This window comes from Chiloscyllium plagiosum, unplaced genomic scaffold (assembly GCF_037043375.1).
Source record: "Chiloscyllium plagiosum isolate Xiang-an unplaced genomic scaffold, Cpla_swu_hap1 HiC_scaffold_45, whole genome shotgun sequence".
Classification (NCBI taxonomy): domain Eukaryota; kingdom Metazoa; phylum Chordata; class Chondrichthyes; order Orectolobiformes; family Hemiscylliidae; genus Chiloscyllium; species Chiloscyllium plagiosum.
In genome coordinates, this window is record NW_028270183.1 from 55149625 (window position 1) to 55164186 (window position 14562).

General features: G+C 45.0%; 2 non-coding genes across 2 annotated transcripts; one reads left to right on the forward strand and one right to left on the reverse strand.

Moving 5' to 3' along the window:
• Positions 1 to 11380: 11380 nt before the first annotated feature.
• Positions 11381 to 11462, forward strand: trnaf-aaa (transfer RNA phenylalanine (anticodon AAA)). Its single transcript has one exon. It is a non-coding gene; the product is annotated as a tRNA-Phe (tRNA).
• Positions 11463 to 13235: 1773 nt separating this feature from the next.
• On the reverse strand, positions 13236 to 13317 carry trnas-aga (transfer RNA serine (anticodon AGA)). The gene has a single exon. It is a non-coding gene; the product is annotated as a tRNA-Ser (tRNA).
• Between the last annotated feature and the right edge of the window lie 1245 nt (positions 13318 to 14562).

The following is a 14562-nucleotide window of genomic DNA, read 5'->3' on the forward strand; positions in this document are numbered from 1 at the left end:
AGCTTCCCGACATTCTGGAGATTTAGTGCATTGACAAGTAACAGAAAGTGCTCAAGTTTTTTTTTTAGATTAGATTAGATTAGATTACTTACAGTGTGGAAACAGGCCCTTCGGCCCAACAAGTCCACACCGACCCGCCAAAGCGCACCCACCCAGACCCATTCCCCTACATTTACCCCTGCACCTAACACTACAGGCAATTTCGCGTGGCCAATTCACAAAACAAAACAAAAAAATGTACCATGCAAAGTGAATATTACCAATTATATTCTCGATTAAATTGGGTCAACAATACGTTGGTGCCTCCATCTGATCGAGCGAGCCAATCTCCAGCCTCCCTCACCAGGACAGTAATGAAGGAAATAAGAGAAATATAACAAAGTTTCACGTTGCGGGTGCCCCCATTTTAGCCACAACAACAAAAAAACGAGGGAGCAGATTCAGTCCAGGATCTGGCTTCACAACAGCGGTGAAATAATGACATCCACTCACTTTCAGGGAAAGCTGTGAACAACTCACATTGTCCAGAATATGAATACACAGCGCAGGCTGTTTAGTTCCCATATTCTACTGCTGCCTCGACATTCATACGAAAATGTACCTTTCAAAGAGAGCGTTTAAAACTGTGGAATGACAGTGGCAGCTGTTTCCCCTCGCTCTTACTGCCGCCCTTGGTAGTGTAGGGGCTGATACTCTCATCTTACACGCGGTAGTTGAGTGTGCAATTCTCTGTTTTGGAAAAACGGAGTGTTTTGGAGCAGAAAGATGTGAAGTTCGGATGCTTCTGGAGTTCTTGTTGAAAAGTTCGGTGACGCAAGGAAGATGGTTTGCAGACTTTTCGTCGCCTGTCTGGGTGACATTCTCAGCGCTGCAGAGGTTCCTGTGAAACGCTGCTCTCATGTTTTGGTACAAATTCATTTGGTTTCATTCCCGCTGCTTCCGTTTGTTGTGATTGCAGATTGGGTCCAACGGATGGAATCCGTGGATGAGTGCCCTGCTTCCAGGAATTGTCTGGCTGTCTTCTGCTTGCCCTGTCCTATTATTGTTGTGCTATTCTAGTCGAATGTGTGGCCCTTGCCATTTGTACGTATTGCTACTAGGGACTGCTGGACTGACGCCCACATACATTCTTTGCCAAAAACCAATATCCACACACCTTCATTCGCAGATGCATGGCACACAAAGTTCGCAGCGAGGATATGCTTTGAGGAAATTTTTAAATCATGCTTCCCTGTATTAAAAACAAATTCTGGAAAACGATATCCAGGCTCCTCCGAACACTCGGACTTATGACAGCACAGAAACCGAGAGCCTCAGTCAGACAACAACTCATGAGAAAACAAGGCCCAATACGCATCATGTGCAGGTCAACCGTGTGTTTGACGAGATTCCATGCTGGGACTGCACGAAACACGACATAGGAGGAAGAGGCTGACAACTACAGAGCTGCATTCATAATTTCATCTGGACTGTAAACGCCTCGGACAGCTGTTCCTTGCAGTTATGCACAGAATATTGAATGTCTCTGATTCCAGGGCTTGGAACTCGGATGATATGACCGTCTGCAACATTGGTTACTTCCTTGTGTGAGGTAATTCCTAATGGACTACATGTAACACTCTATTGCTCATTGAGAAATATATCCAAAATAGGAGCTCATAGCAGCATTTCTGTTGTCTTTCTGGTGCTTTCTCTGACATGCCCTGTGGCACTGCACTTATTCTGTTTTTCCTGAGAGGTCGGCACATGCTTCCACGATCGTATTATGGGCAGTAATCTGCATTTTCGGTTCAATAACGGGTGTGTGAACCGGAGGTCCACCTTTCTCGATGCTATTTTTCTCTTCTTATGCGCAACTGCAATACAGTAAAGGATCAATTAATATTGTAAGATGATATACAGAGGCCTGTGAAATATCGAAGTTTTAATGACATTTATGCAATGATTAGAGATTACCTTGACTCAGGAAATAACGATGTAAAGTCTGTTTGGCTGGAGTTGAAAAACAGTGAGGAATGATCTCACAAGCATGTGTAGTTTACAAGCCCACACGCAGTAACCACAAAGCGAAATAAATTGTACAAGGAAAAGATATTGTGTGTGTGTGACAAAAATGGCAATAGTCATGCGTGATCTTAACTTCCCATCTATAACTCTCGGTTCCATTGTAAAAACGTTTGGAGAAACAGAAATAAAAAAATCCCACATGTCCCATAAAACATTACGAGGGTTATCTTGGTAATTCATTACTCTACTGGTGACTTAATTTTCCTATTTTTTTGGAAACCATCTCTTTAATTGTGAGCATCAGAAAAGGCTTTCTTTTGCCAGCAAGAAATAAATATGTTCGTTTCATGTATAAGAACACTGAGACTCCTCTGCACTGCACACCTTTTGCGTTTCTATCGATTTAAATAGTAGCGTGTCTTTTGATTCTTGCCAACAAAGTATATGACCTCGCATTCCCGACATGAAACTGCAACTGCCAAGAATACTCCAATTGTTGGCGGGAATCCTGAGGAACAGAATGTACATGTATTTGGAAAGACAAGGACTGATTCGAGACAGTTAACATGGCTTTGTGCGTGTGAAATCATGTCTCACAAATTTGATTTAGTGTTTTGAAGAAGTAACAAAGAAGATAGATGAGGGCAGAGCAGTAAATGTGATCTATATGGACTTCAGTAAGGCGTTCAACAACGTTCCCCATGGGAGACTGATTGGCAAGGTTAGATCTCATGTAACAGCAGTGGAACTAACAACGACCCTTGTGGTCCGCCGCCAGTACCTGGACACCAAGAAGAACATGTTCCATCAACTACAACACTATTTTCTATTGGCAAGCCAATTACTGATCAAAGCTGCAATCTCTCCCACAATTCCATTCCACCGCATTTTGTATAATAGCCTATTGTGGGGAACCTTATCGAACAACTTTCTGAAACCATTATACACCACATCAACCGGTTTACTGTCATCTCCCTGTTTGGTCACTTTGTCAAAAAAGTCAATAAGATTCGTTAGGCAAGGCCGACCCATCACAAAACCGTGCTGACTGTCCCTGATCAGATTATTCTTTTCTAGATGGTCATAAATCCTATCTATAATAACCTTTTCCAACACGTTACCAACAACTGCAGTGAGACTCACTGGTCTGTAATTACGAGCGTTGTCTCTACGACACTATTTGAACACGGGAACAACATATTTCCAGTGCGAGCAGCAGCGAAGGTAAGACCGTTTGGTTTTAAAAGTACTTACCGGTAGCGGGCAGCGGTGTTTTTTTTTCTCTTTCACTCTATCTTCACAGAAAGAGCGGGAGCACCAGGGGGAAGTGACGACGACCAGAGGGGCAGCCGGGAAGGAAAGCGGTGAGTATTTATACTCACACTTCGAAGCCGTCGGTCATTTCCAGTGCGAGCAGCAGCGAAGGTAAGACCGTTTGGTTTTAAAAGTTCTTACCGGTAGCGGGCAGCGGTGTTTTTTTTTTTCTCTTTCACTCTCTCTTCACAGAAAGAGCGGGAGCACCACGGGGAAGTGACGACGACCAGAGGGGCAGCCGAGACCCAGAAGCAGTTAGTGTAAGCTTACCTGGGTAGGTTTTTCCCCCTTTCTAAGCGCGAAGGAGAGGAACCCGAGGCACTACACGGGTAGTGCCTCCCACCCGCCCTCCTCCTCTAACCTAATAATAACATCTGTTGTGGTAAGTAGGTAAGTGCTGAATTTTGCTTGTTGTATTCTTTCGACCTAGTTTTTTTTTTAAAAGTTAGCTTTAGAGGGATGGCAGTGAAGGCAGTGCAATGTTCCTCCTGCAACATGTATGAGGTGAGGGATGCCATCGACGTCCCTGCCGATTACACTTGCAGGAAGTGCACCCATCTCCAGCTCCTCCAAGACCATGTTAGGGAACTGGAGCTGGAGTTGGATGAACTTCGGATCATTCGGGAGGCAGAGGGGGTCATAGATCAGAGTTATAGGGAAGTAGTAACTCCAAAGATGGCAGATCGATGGGTGACAGTGAGGGGGACTGGGAGGAAGCAGCCAGTGCAGGGACCCCCTGCGGCCGTTCCCCTCAAGAACAAGTATACCGTTTTGGATACTTGTGGGGGGGATGACTTACCAGGGGTAAGTAACGGGGCTCAGGTCTCTGGCACGGAGCCTGTCCCCGTTACTCAGAAGGGAAGGGTGAAGAAGAGCAGAGCAGTAGTAATTGGGGACTCGATAGTTCGGGGCACAGATAGGCGGTTTTGTGGGAACGAGAGAGACTCACGTTTGGTATGTTGCCTCCCAGGTGCAAGGGTACGTGATGTCTCTGATCGTGTTTTCCGGGTCCTGGAGGGGGAGGGGGAGCAGCCCGAAGTCGTGGTCCATATTGGCACCAACGACTTAGGTAGGAGGAGTGCCGAGGATGTTAGACAGGCTTTCAGGGAGCTAGGTTGGAAGCTCAGAGTTAGAACGAACAGAGTTGTTGTCTCTGGTTTGTTACCCGTGCCACGTGATAGAGATTCGAGGAATAGGGAAAGAGAACACTTAAATGCGTGGCTACAGGGATGGTGCAGGAGGGAGGGATTCCGGTTTTTGGATAACTGGGGTTCTTTCTGGGGACGGTGGGACCTCTATAAACAGGATGGTCTACACCTGAACCTGAGGGGCACCAGTATCCTTGGGGGGAGGTTTGCTAGTGCTCTTGGGGGGGGGGGGGTTTAAACTAACTCTGCAGGGGCATGGGAACCCAGATTGTAGCTTCAGGGTGCAGGGCCTGGAGTGTAGGGAGGTTAGGAACATGGCATCAATTTCAAAGGAGGGTGCCTGTAAACAGGAAAGTGGCTTGAAGTGTGTATAGTTCAATGCAAGAAGTATACGAAATAAGGTAGGTGAACTTGCAGCGTGGGTTGGTACCTGGGACTTCGATGTTGTGGCTATTACGGAGACATGGCTAGAACAGGGACAGGATTGGCTGTTGCAGGTTCCAGGATTTAAATGTTTTAGTAGGGTCAGAGGTGGGGGTAAAAGAGGGAGAGGTGTGGCATTGCTTGTCAAAGATAGTATTACAGTGGTGGAAAGGACGATGGATGAGGACTTGCCATCTGAGGTAGTTTGAGCTGAGGTTAGGAATAGGAAAGGTGAGGTCACCCTGTTAGGAGTCTTTTACAGGCCTCCTAATAGTCCTAGAATCATTGAAGAAAGGATAGGGAAGGTGATTCAGGCGATGAGTGACAGTAATAGGGTGGTTGTTATGGGGGACTTTAACTTTCCTGATATTGATTGGGAAAGCTATAGCTCAAGTTCGTCAGATGGGTCAGTGTTTGTTCAATGTGTGCAGGAGAGTTTCCTGACACAATATGTAGACAGGCCAACAAGAGGTGAGGCCATACTGGATTTGGTTCTGGGTAACGAACCAGGCCAGGTGTTAGAATTAGAGGTAGGTGAGCACTTTGGGGATAGTGACCATAATTCGGTGATTTTTACTCTCGTGATGGAGAGGGATAAGTGTGTACTACAGGGCAAGAATTATTATTGGGGTCAGGGAAATTATGATGCGGTGAGGCATGACTTAGGATGTGTGGCTTGGAAAAGTAGACTCCAAGGCAAGAGTGTAAATGATATGTGGAGCTTGTTCAAGGGGCAACTATTGAGCGTCCTTGATAATTATGTACCTGTCAGGCAGGGAGGAAAGGGTCGTGCGAGGGAGCTGTGGTTTAATAAGGAATTTGAATCCCTTGTTAAATGGAAGAGGGCGGCCTATCTCAAGATGAGACGTGAAGGTTCAATTGGGGCGATTGAGAGTTATAGGGTAGCCAGGAAGGACCTGAAGAGAGAGCTAAGAGCAGCAAGGAGAGGACATGAAAGGTCCTTAGTCGGTAGGATTAGGGAAAACCCTAAGGCTTTCTATAGGTATGTTAGGAATAAAAGAATGACTAGGGTAGGAATAGGTCCAGTCAAGGATAGTAGTGGGAAGTTGCGTGTGGAGGCGGAAGAGATTGGGGAGACACTGAATGAATACTTTTCTTCAGTATTTACTCAGGAACAGGGCATTGTCGTCGATGTGAATACTGAGTCACAAATAAGTAGAATGGATGGCTTTGAGGTATGTAGAGAAGAGGTGTTGGAAATCCTGGAAAAGGTGAAAATAGATAAGTCCCCTGGGCCTGATGGCATTTATCCTAGGATTCTCTGGGAAGCAAGGGAGGAGATTGCAGAGCCATTGGCCTTGATTTTTATGTCCTCTTTGTCTACAGGAGTAGTGCCAGAAGACTGGAGGATAGCAAATGTGGTTCCCTTGTTCAAAAAGGGGAGTAGGGATAACCCTAGTAACTATAGGCCGGTGAGTCTCACTTCTGTTGTGGGCAAAGTCTTAGAGAGAATTGTAAGGGATAGAATTTATGCACATCTGGATAGGCATAATTTGATCAAGGATAGTCAGCATGGTTTTGTGAAGGGCAGGTCGTGCCTCACAAACCTTATTGAATTCTTTGAAAAGGTGACGATGGAGGTTGATGAGGGGTAAGCGGTAGATGTGGTATATATGGATTTTAGTAAGGCGTTTGATAAGGTTCCCCATGGTAGGCTACTACAGAAAATACGGAGATATGGCATTGAGGGTGAGTTGGAGGTTCGGATTAGGAATTGGCTGGATGGAAGAAGACAGAGGGTAGTAGTTGATGGCAAAGTTTCTTCATGGAGTGCCGTCACTAGCGGTGTTCCGCAAGGATCTGTTTTGGGACCATTGTTGTTTGTCATGTTTATAAATGACCTGGAAGAGGGGTTAGAAGGTTGGGTGAGCAAGTTTGCGGATGATACGAAAGTCGGAGGAGTTGTTGACAGTGAGGAAGGATGTGGCAGGTTACAGCAGGATATAGAGAAGCTGCAGAGCTGGGCAGAAAGGTGGCAAATGGAATTCAATGTAGCTAAGTGTGAGGTGATTCACTTTGGGAAGAATAACAAAAAGATGGGGTACTGGGCGAATGGTCGGATACTTGGTATTGTGGATGAGCAGAGGGATCTTGGTGTCCATGTACACAGATCTCTGAAAGTTGCCACCCAGGTAAATAGTGCGGTGAGGAAGGCATATGGCGTACTGGCTTTTATTGGTAGAGGAATTGAGTTCCGGAGTCCTGAGGTCATGATGCAGTTGTATAAGACTCTGGTGCGGCCGCATCTGGAATATTGTGTGCAGTTTTGGTCGCCATACTATAGGAAGGATGTGGAGGCACTGGAACGGGTGCAGAGGAGGTTTACCAGGATGTTGCCTGGTATGGAAGGAAGATCGTATGAGGAAAGACTGAGACACTTGGGGCTGTTTTCATTAGAGAAAAGAAGGTTTAGGGGTGACTTGATTGAGGTGTACAAGATGATTAGGGGGTTAGATAGGGTTGACAGTGTGAACCTTCTCCCACGTATGGAGTCGGGTATTACAAGGGGGCATAGCTTTAAATTAAGGGGGGGTAGATATAGGACTGAAGTTAGGAGTAGGTTCTTCACTCAGCGAGTCGTAAGTTCATGGAATGCCCTGCCAGTAGCAGTGGTGGACTCTCCCTCTTTATGGGCATTTAAGCAGGCATTGGATAGGTATATGGAGGATAGTGGGTTAATATAGGTTAGGTGGGCTTGGATCGGCGCAACATCGAGGGCCAAAGGGCCTGTACTGCGCTGTATTCTTCTATGTTCTATATGCTATGCTCCATTCCACAGGCACTATTCCTGTAGACCACGATGATTTGACGATCAACGCTAAAGGCTCATCAATCTCTTCCCTTGCTTCCCACAGGATCCTAGGACAGATCGCATCCGGCCCAGGGGACTTGTCTGTTATATCATTCTCCAGTATTTCTATCACCTAAACCTTGTGAACCTCAATCTCTTCTCGTCGAGACGCAAGTATCTTCCTCGCCTACATTTTCATTTTCTATAGCGAACACTGTCGAAAGATATTTATTAAGTGCTTCCCCTATCTCCTCTGACTCCACAAACAACTTCCCACTATTATCCTTGATGGTCCGAAATTTAACTCTCGTCATTCTTTTATTCCTGGCATACCTATGCCTTAGGGTTAACCCTGAACCTATCTGCCAACAACTTCTCATGTCTCTTCCTGGCTCTTCTCATCTCTCTTTTTAGGGCTTTCCTGACACCATTGGAACCCTCGAGCGCTCTAACTGAGTTTTCACATTTTGTCCTAACATAAGACTTCTTGTTCTTCTTGACCAGGGATTCCACTTCCTTAGTAAACCATGGCTCACGCGTTCTATATCTTCCTCCTTGCCTGACAGGTACATACTTATCTAGGACACACAGGAGCTTTTTTTTGAATAAACTCCACATTTTAATGTGCTCACCCCCTGCAGTTTCCTACCCCATTCTACGCTTCCTAAATCTTACCTCGATACATCGTAATTTCCCTTCCACCAGCTGAAACTCTTGCTCCGTGGAGTACACCTATCCCTTTCAATCACGAACGTAAACCTGAGAGAATTGTGATCGCTGTCTCCAAAGTGCTCACCTACTTCCGAATCTAAAACCTGGCCAGGCTCGTTACCCAGTACTAAATCGAAAGTGGCTTCGTCCCTTGAAGGTATGTCTACATACTGTGCCAGGAAGCCCTCCGGCACACACTGGGCAAAAACTGACCCATCTCTAGTCCTCGTACTGTAGTGATCCCAGTCAATATTTGGAATTTGTCTTGAGTGTTCCAGAGTTTTTCATTGTCCCAGAGTCCAGATGAAGTTTGCATTCCTCACGTACGTGAGCGAGAATTCTTTCAATGTCTCAGATCAATTCATGTCCCGAGAACATCAGAGTCAATGTCCCGTCCTCTACTCAGTCCGACAGTTCACACTTCTTCATCCTCCTCTGATTCTATTTCCCAAAGAGTTTCTCAAGATTTCCAAAACTGGAGCCTAAATTATATGGTTTGCTTCTTAAACATTTATCCAACTTCAACTGACAATATTTTCACAGTATCTCTTCACAACCCTCTGGCTTGCACCATGTCCAGGGATGAGAAGTTCCGTTTGGTGGAGAGATTCCCGAGGCTGGTGAGTTTCACTTTGGAACAAAGATTTGTTAAGTGACAATTTCCTGCGGTTGTTTGTAATGATGGGAGCGCAAGCGGTGGGGAATGAGCACTTTGACGAGCAGGAGGAAGTGTTGCCACTGACCCGAGTCAGAGAACAGAGGACAGGGATTAAAGGAATCTAATGAAAAGCAGCACTTCTGCTTAGGACGCTCAATAACAACTGCAGAAACCTGATGTGTCGAGCAGTGTATCTGGAAAGAGAAACAGAGATAATGTTTTAAATATGTGGTGGCGCCAATAAAAGGTGTCACGCATCTCGTCTAATTCCACAACCTGAGCTCGAAATGACCGGAGGTCTCTCGCTGCGTATCTGCAGGGTCTTGCTTGGACTACACCATGACACTTTTTCACTGGAGTGGATCATGAAATCGCGTCGTGACTGTGAATAAAACGATGGAAACTTCCAGCAGAGAAGGAGGCGACCCTGAAGCAGGCAGCTGAGGACAAATGTTTCTCCTTTGCCAGTGAAAGGCACTGCTTCACAAATTGGAAACTTCGAAGAGAAGCAATGTTGGTGATTATCTTCGCTGCTTGTTCACCTTTTTAATTCTGATTCCGTTAAAGTCCATGGCATTACATATCGACATTCTGCCAATGCTCGGCTTATCTCTTGGTGACCACGTGGACTGGAAACTAGGTAACCGCATGTACTGGAGACTAGATAACCACGTGGACTGGAGCCTAGGTGACCGCATGTACTGGACACTAGGTGACCTCGTGGACTGGAGACTAGGTGACCGTGTGGACTGGAGACTCGGTGATCACATGTACTGGAGACTAGGTGACCACGTGGACTGGAGACTAGGTGACCGCATGTACTGGAGACCATGTGACCGCATGGACTGTAGACTAGGTGACCGTGTGTAGACTAGATAACGCGTCTGACTTGTTTCGCTTTAACCGTGGTCCACGTTGACGCTCCCCTGTGAAGTCCTTGCGAGACGTCGCCTCTGTGCTTCCGCATTTAAAACTTGCATTTGTCCTATTGTCCATTTCAAATTACAGCTCTCCACAACGGACACCTCCGTCGGTTTGGGGATATCTTACTGTGTATCTCCCTCTGTGGGTGAAAATGAGCATGAGTTCCTCAAAAGACTTAGAATTCGTTATGGAAGTGTCATACTTCTGCCCCGTTATTGTGCTATTTAAGAACATAGGATAACCTCATTGACATTTGCCCTTGAAACATTAGAACACACGAGACTTTGGGCCAAAGTTGCAAACTGCGACTAGAATAGATGGCTCTCTGATTAGCCGCAATGCACATGGACTGAATGGCCTTTTCCCACTTTGCAAATTTTCGAAGACAAGTTGAAAATAATCTGCAACGAAAATGTTCAGAAAGGGTGTTTTACTTGCACCAAATACTATAGTATCTATCGCCTTGTCTTGTTATTTACTTGTGAGGATTCGGTACTCTCAGCCCCGTGGCCCGGATCGTATTCCCGCTCATGGAATGGTTGTATTGTTCAGCAAACATATCGGTGTACCAGTACTTCTGCCGATTTTCCGATGCTGGCAGGTCATTTGTTTTGTCCAAAACATTATGAAGGTTAACATAAAACAAATAGCTGCAGTAGCTGGAAATCTGAGCCAAAAACGAAAATTGTTTGCGGAACGCAGCAGAACTGGCAATAGAAAGGTCGACTTGCCTGCTCTTTGGATGCTGTCTGACCTGCTGTGCTTTTCCAGCATCACTCTGATCTAAAATCAGGTTTCCAGCATCTGCAGTCCTCACTTTTGCCTAGTTCCTTCAGTATCGCTGGTTCCCAATTCAAGAACTCCATCTCTAGCGGTTTCATGTCTGTACCTCCCTGCTGAGGAGTTGAAGAGTGAAGAAAAGTAACTCACCCCCTCCATCTCTGGGGTAATTAGGGACTGAAAATGAATCGTGTCACATTGAAATATATCGAGATGCGACTTAATGTTTGTCTTTTACTGGGAACCATCTCTTTCATTGTAACCATCAGGAAAGAACATTTCGTTCCCAGAAAAAGAAATGAATTTGTCACTAACCTTTGTTTGCTTCCGTTCCAAGAATACTCACATCAATAGCTCCCTTGCTTACCTCTGCTGGTCATGTTCGCAAAGAGATCTAGCAAATTGCCAAGTGTGATGTTCCTTTCAATAAATAATTTTGACTCAGTTTGGCTGCAAATATCTTTTCCTACCTTTGTGCTTTTCTTCCTTTGGTGTCTCGCACTTTACAAATGACAGCAAAGGTATGAAAGCTCATCAAGTCAGCGAGAGCTTTCAATGAGATCACGGCTGAATTAGTCAATGCACAACCATGCTGCGCTGTCTGTAGTCATGGTCGAGTGGTTAAGGCGATGGATTAAAAATCCATTGGGGTTTCCCCACGTAGGTTCGAATCCTACTCACTACGTTATGAATGCTTTCCTGCTAGAACAATTTTCGCACAATGTTCAGAAAATCTATTTTGCAGCTCAAAACGAGCCGTTGTTAGCATCAGCTTGAATTGTACCTTCCTGCAGTGCATTTGCTAAACAACATCAGATAGATCCCATCCGGCCCAGCTGACTTATCTATTTTCACACTCTGCAGTATTTCTAATATCTCTTCCTTGTGAACCTCAATCTCTTCTCGTCGAGACGCAAGTATCTCTGTCCCTTCCTCGCCAACATTTTCATTTTCTATAGCGAACACTGTCGAAAAATATTTATTTAGTGCTTCCCCTATCTCCTCTGACTCCACACACAACTTCCCACTATTATCCTTGATTATCCCAAATTTAACTCTCGTCATTCTTTTATTCCTGGCATACCCATGGAAAGCCTTAGGGTTAACCATGAACCTATCTGCCAACAACTTCTCATGTTTCCTCCTGGCTCTTCTCATCTCTCTTTTTAGGTCTTTCCTGATATCGTTGGAACCCTCGAGCGCTCTAACTGAGTTTTCACATTTTGTCCTAACATAAGACTTCTTGTTCTTCTTGACCAGGGATTCCACTTCCTTAGTAAACCATGGCTCACGCGTTCTATATCTTCCTCCCTGTCTGGCAGGTACATACTTATCTAGGACACACAGGAGCTTTTCCTTGAATAAACTCCACATTTTAATGTGCTCACCCCCTGCAGTATCCTACCACATTCTACGCTTCCTAAATCTTACCTCGATACATCGTAATTTCCCTTCCACCAGCTGAACATCTTGCTCCGTGGAGTACACCTATCCCTTTCAATCACGAAAGTAAACCTGAGAGAATTGTTATCTTTGTCTCCAAAGTGCTCACCTACTTCCGAATCTAAAACCTGGCCAGGCTCGTACCCAGTACTAAATCGAAAGTGGCTTCGTCACTTGAAGGTATGTCTACATACTGTGTCAGGAAGCCCTCCTGCACACACTGGGCAAAAACTGACCCATCTCTAGTCCTCGTACTGTAGTGATCCCAGTCAATATTTGGAATTTGTCTTGAGTGTTCCAGAGTTTTTCATTGTCCCAGAGTCCAGATGAAGTTTGCATTCCTCACGTACGTGAGCGAGAATTCTTTCAATGTCTCAGATCAGTTCTGTCCCGAGAACATCAGAGTCAATGTCCCGTCCTCTATTCGGTCCGATAATTCACACTTCTTCATCCTCCTCTGGTTCCATTTCCCAAAGAGTTTCTCAAGATTTCCAAAGCTGGAGCCTAAATTATATGGTTTGCTTCTTAAACATTTTTCCAACTGCCAACTGACAATATTTTCACAGTATCTCTTCACAATCCTCTGGCTTGCACCATGTCCAGGGATGAGAAGTCCCGTTTGGTGGAGAGATTCCCGAGGCTGGTGAGTTTCACTTTGGAACAAAGATGGTTAAGTGGCAATTTCCTACGGTTGTTTGTAATGGTGGGAGAGGGAGCGGTGGGGAATGAGCACTTTGACGAGCAGGAGGAAGTGTTGCCACTGACCCGAGTCAGAGAACAGAGGACAGGGATTAAAGGAATCTAATGAAAAGCAGCACTTCTGCTTAGGACGTTCAATAACAACTGCAGAAACCCGATGTGTCGAGCAGTGTATCTGGAAATAGAAACAGAGATAATGTTTTAAATATGGAACATTTTTGATGAAGAACTCGAGTTTCCCAAGTCGAATCAAATTACTGGCCTGGTTTGAAAAATAGGTTTTGCGAAAATTGTTCCAGTAGGACAGCATACATAACGTAGTCAGCAGGATTCGAACCTACGTGGGGAAACCCCAATGGGTTTCTAATCCATCGCCTTAACCACTCGGCCATGACTACCGACAGCGTGGCTGGCTTGAGCATTGACCAAATCTGCCGTGATCTCATTGAAAGCTCTCGCTGACTTGATGAGCTAAATGCTTCCATCTCCTTTCATACCTTTGCTGTCATTTGTAAGGTACGAGACACCAATGTAAAAGAAGAAAAGCACAAAGGTAGGAAAAGATATTTGCAGCCAAACTGAGTCAAAATTATTTATTGAAAGGAAAATCACACTTGGCAATTTGCTAGATCTCTTTGCGAACATGATCAGCAGAGGTAAGCAATGGAGCTATTGGTCTGAATATTCTTGGACCTGAAGCAAACAAAGGTTAGTGACATATTCATTTCTTTTTCTGGTGAACGAAATATTCGTTCCTGATGGTTACAATGAAAGAGATGGTTCCCAGTAAAAGACAAACATTAAGTCGCATCTTGATATATTTCAATGTGACACGATTCATTTTCAGTCCCGAATTACCCCAGAGATGGAGGGGGTGAATTGCATTTCTTCACGCTTTAACCCCTCAGCGTGGAGGTAAAGACATGAAACCTCTAGAGATGGAGTTCTTGAATTGGGAACCAGCGACACTGAAGGAACAATGTAAAAGTGAGGATTACAGATGCTGGAAACCTGATTTTAGATCAGAGTGATGCTGGAAAAGCACAGCAGGTCAGGCAGCATCCGAGGAGCAGGAAAGTCGACGTTTCTGTTGTCAGTCTTGCTGCGTTCCGCAAACAATTTTCGTTTTTGGCTCAGATTTCCAGCTACTGCAGCTATTTGTTTTATGTTAACCTTCATAATGTTTTGGACAAAACCAATGACCTGCCAGCATCGGAAAATCGGCAGAAGTACTGGTACACCGATATGTTTGCTGAACAATACAACCATTGAGCGGGAATACGATCCGGGCCACAGTGCTGAGAGTACCGAATCCTCACAAGTAAATCCTCACAAGAACATTTTCGTTGCAGATTATTTTCAACTTGTCTTCGAAGATTTACAAAGTGGGAAAAGGCCATTCCGCCCTTTGTCCATTGCGGCTAATCAGAGAGCCATCTATTCTAGTCGCAGTTTCCAACTTTGGCCCAAAGTTTAATCATGGTGTCATGCAGAAACTCAGCGAGTTCACTTAGACATTTTTGTGTGTGCAGAATGATTTGCCACATTTAAGGCAAATTCAATGGCATCCGAATGGGTATATACACAGGAAGCGTTCGGAGAGATAAGGAACACATTTTGGCAAATATGGTTCAATTAATTTC